This window comes from Sturnira hondurensis, unplaced genomic scaffold (genome assembly GCF_014824575.4).
Source record: "Sturnira hondurensis isolate 20B ecotype Veracruz unplaced genomic scaffold, ASM1482457v3 Scaffold0002840, whole genome shotgun sequence".
In the NCBI taxonomy this organism is placed as follows: Eukaryota; Metazoa; Chordata; class Mammalia; order Chiroptera; family Phyllostomidae; genus Sturnira; species Sturnira hondurensis.
This window is the reverse complement of record NW_028075471.1, coordinates 23451284-23455039: the sequence shown is the minus strand read 5'-3', so window position 1 is coordinate 23455039 and position 3756 is coordinate 23451284. Positions and strand designations below refer to the sequence as shown.

The 3756-nt window shown below is 44.9% G+C and overlaps 1 non-coding gene across 1 annotated transcript; it reads right to left on the bottom strand.

Annotated features, from left to right (window-relative positions):
- Positions 1-3403: 3403 nt before the first annotated feature.
- On the bottom strand, positions 3404-3509 carry LOC118983735 (U6 spliceosomal RNA). Its single transcript, XR_005065788.1, has one exon. It is a non-coding gene; the product is annotated as a U6 spliceosomal RNA (small nuclear RNA).
- Positions 3510-3756: the final 247 nt, after the last annotated feature.

Here is a 3756-nt window from a genome sequence, read left to right as displayed (position 1 = left end):
TTGCTGTCTGACTTTGCAGTTCTCCTATGTGACTGTGACAGTGAGTGCCTTCTCACAGGCTCGTTTGCCATCTCTGTACCTTCTTTAGTGGAGTGTCTGTTAGTGGCTGTCCATTTTTAATCAGATTATTGCTATTACTTTATTGTTGCATTTTCAGGGGTTTTGCAAATTTTGGATAGCAGCCCTTTATCAGATGGATCTTTGTAACTATTTTCTTTCAGTCTATGGATTTTAAAAATTCTCCTGACAGTGCCTTTTGCAGAGCCAGTTTTTAAAAATGTTAATGATGTCCTGTTTGTCCATTACTCCTCTCATAGAGTACGCCTTCGGTGTTATATCTAAAAAGTCACCACTGAACTCAACTAGATTCCCTGCTCTGTTATCTTCTGGGAGTGTTCTGGTTTCGCATTGTATGTGTGGGGCTGTGTTCCACTTTGAGTTAATTTTCCAGAAGGTACGAAGTCTGTGTTGAGATTTTTTTTTGCAGTGGATGTTTAGTTCCAGCACCATTTGTCAGAAAGACCTTCTTTGCTTCATTGTTTTGCCTTTGCTCCTTTGTCAGCTCTTGGTTGAGTACATGTACATGTTTGGGTCTATTTCTGGGCTCTCTGTTCTGTTCCACTGATCTGTGTGTCTGTTCCTTCGCCAATACTGAACAGTCTTTATTGCTGTGGCTTCTGGGATGTTGGAAGTCGGGTTGCGTCAGTGTTCTGGCTGCATTCTTCGATAGCGAGATGCCCGTGAAATGACTGGCTGAGACTTGGGGACTGCACTGACTCTACAGGTCAAGTGGAGAAGAGCTGACATCTTGAGTGGAAGGACCCCTAGTTCTTTAGCTTGTTGACTTCATTAGTCAGAATTTGGTCAGCAGCTGGCCTGCTGTCTCTAGCTCTGCGGGTTTCATGAGTGGGATTCAGAAGCCAGTCCAGTGGGCCCCCCACACTCCCCAGCCCACACACTCGGCCCCCGGACCATCCACTGGAGCCTGGGAGTGAGAGTTGGTCCCCACTCCACCCCACCATGGCCTTGCCCTATGGGAGGGCGGAGACACGGCAGGGCTCCTGCCCACTGTCTCTAAGAGGGTGTCTGGAAGTTGTCCGGCCATTGCAAGCCATCTCCTGTGGGTATGGGAACACCGTAGAGGGTTGTCTGCCTTGGGACTTGTTTTGTACCTTGGGGCCTTGAGTGTTCCTGGTGATCCTGCCCATTTCCACAGATGTTACAGAGGGGCACCTTAGCCACCATCTGACCATGGCTTCCCAAGCACCTGTGAGCAGTTGCCAAAGACCATTACCCCTCTCTGTCCCCGTCACACAAGAGGCTGTCCCTCCTCTGGGCCCCTGGCATCAGAAAAACACAGGGCTTCCTTGTTATGTTCCTTCGGGGGCAGCGGCAGGCCCTAAAACCATGTGGCTGCAGTGAGAACGGCTCCTCAGCAGTTAGAGACCCACCACTCATGCTGCGTGTCACCTGGACCCTCTGGCTCAGGGTCACCCTGTGTGACAAAGCACATGGGGATCTGACACCTTGCTGTTTGGCTTCTGCTGTAGGTGCCCAACCACCAGAACATGCTGAGGCTTGCTGTCTCCTACAGACTGAGTGTTTGGGGTGTGGCAGATACCTACCAGACACAAGACAGACCCTGGCAGCTTTATGCATCCCTTGTGACTGTGTGAGGTCATGTGCGCATCAGTGGCAGAAACACGCACTTCTGACGCAGATCTAAGTTCCGATAACTGCATCAGACTGCTTCCTAAACCGCTCTGGGCCTCAGCGCTCTCTTTTTGCACAGGCGTGTAGTAATACCTGTTTTTCAGAGGGGCTGGGAGAGTAGCGCGCAATACCCAATCCTTTGGGCTTAGAATAAATCTGTGAAATCGAAGTCTCATATGTGGGAGCAGGGAGTGAAATGATGTGAGATTGTTCTGTGCCAAAACTTTTTCCTAAGATGTAAAGTGAGCCATGATAATCTAGTTTGAAAATCATCACATCCGTTGGGGGTTTATATAATTTTATGCTATATTTTCTGCTATTAAGTAAGTGCAAGATACCCCACTACTGCTGTAATTTACATTTTTGGTTATTATTTAGGATTATCTTCTCTCACGATTTGTTTACTATTTTAAATCTCTATACAGTTTTTTTGTGTGAAATTTTTAAATCTTTTTTCCAGAGAGCTAATGGGATGTTAATATAAAGAACCATTAAAATGCAATATTAAATTGAAAAATAGGATTATTTCCCAACTGTAATATTTAAAAAATATTTTTCTAGTTTGTTTGAGCTTTAGTCTGTTTTTTTTCTTTTGTTTCCTTCCGCAAGTTGTAAATATTTTATATTCAAATACATTTGTTTACCCCACTGTGGTTCCTTCTGCGGCTTCCAAGCTGAGATGGTTCTCAGGGTGCGGATCTCATAAATATTCCAGCAGATTACTTACTGGCTTTGTTTTCAGATTTCTGAAGTTGTTTTCTGTTTGATCTGGAACTTATTCTGTTTGAATTTATCTTAACTATGTTTTCACAATTGCTAGACACGAAAGAGACTCGCTTGTTAAATGATATTTTACTGCTTGTTCCTGAAGACTGTGGATCAAAGCCCGCATGCACTAGGCAGACACACTGTCCGACCTCTACGCTCTGTCTTGTGTGGCTACTTTCTGAGACTGAAAGTTTTTCTATTGTTTGTTCACTGCATTTATTTGATCTACGCTTTTGTCAAATAACCAATTAAAAAAACCAAGAGTGCTGCTTGTTATCCCAATTGTAAAAATGATGGCAAAAATGCAGGAAAGCACATGAGAAACACTCAACTCTAAAACAACCCTTCGCTAGCTCTTGTTATATTTCATTTCCACTTTTATCACATGTAATTTTTACCTTATGAAGCTTCATCATCTATGAGATTGGGATGATACTGGTACTTCCTCATATCATTGTCAGCATTACACAAAATTAATGTATAAAACCATGCCCCTACCCTGCCGTTCTTCTCTCTCTTTCCCCACACCAATGGACATATTATTTATGTATTGGTTCATTTGGGGGAGGGGATGCAAGAATATACAGGACATCAGGGAGGAATTTTATTTATGGCTTTATCTACGTCAGCCAGAATATCACAGGCACCATTGATGGTTGCTGGCTGAATGAGTTCATCACAGTTACGGGTTGAGCACGTGCCATGGAAGGGTGGGTCGCTCTACGGTGATTAAGTTGTTGGGGGTCTTTTCTTTGGGATGTCCTCAGTTTTCAGGACCTGAGGACACTTTTCTTTTTGGAAATGCTTAATATCTTCCGCGAAAAAGCCTGAGTCTTGTGACTGGCATGGGGAGGAGGAGAGATGGGGTGGTTAGGAGAGAGAGGAAACTCCTGGTGGACTGAGGTTTCTTGCTCTTTTTAAAAAATATTACAAAACATTCATGAACATGCGTGTCAGCCTTGTACAGAGGGCAGGCAAATCTCCTCTGTTTCATTCCAACTTTCGTCCATTTGCTGCTGAAACCAGCAGTGGCTGAGGCTTCTATGGTTATTTGTGAACTTTGACTAATTCCTTTCACCTGCATGGCTCCTGGAGTGTTTTGGGGTGGTAAGCCTCCATTTTACCTTACGGCATGGGGAGGGGCAGACCTGAGGCCGGAGTGCTCTGTATCCCAACTTCATTGGGTCCTTCTTCCTCTGTTCCTGACGTCATCACACCTTCTTGCTCCCAGCATCCCTAGCTGCTGCAGCCTGGGGGTGTCTCAGGGAGAAAGGG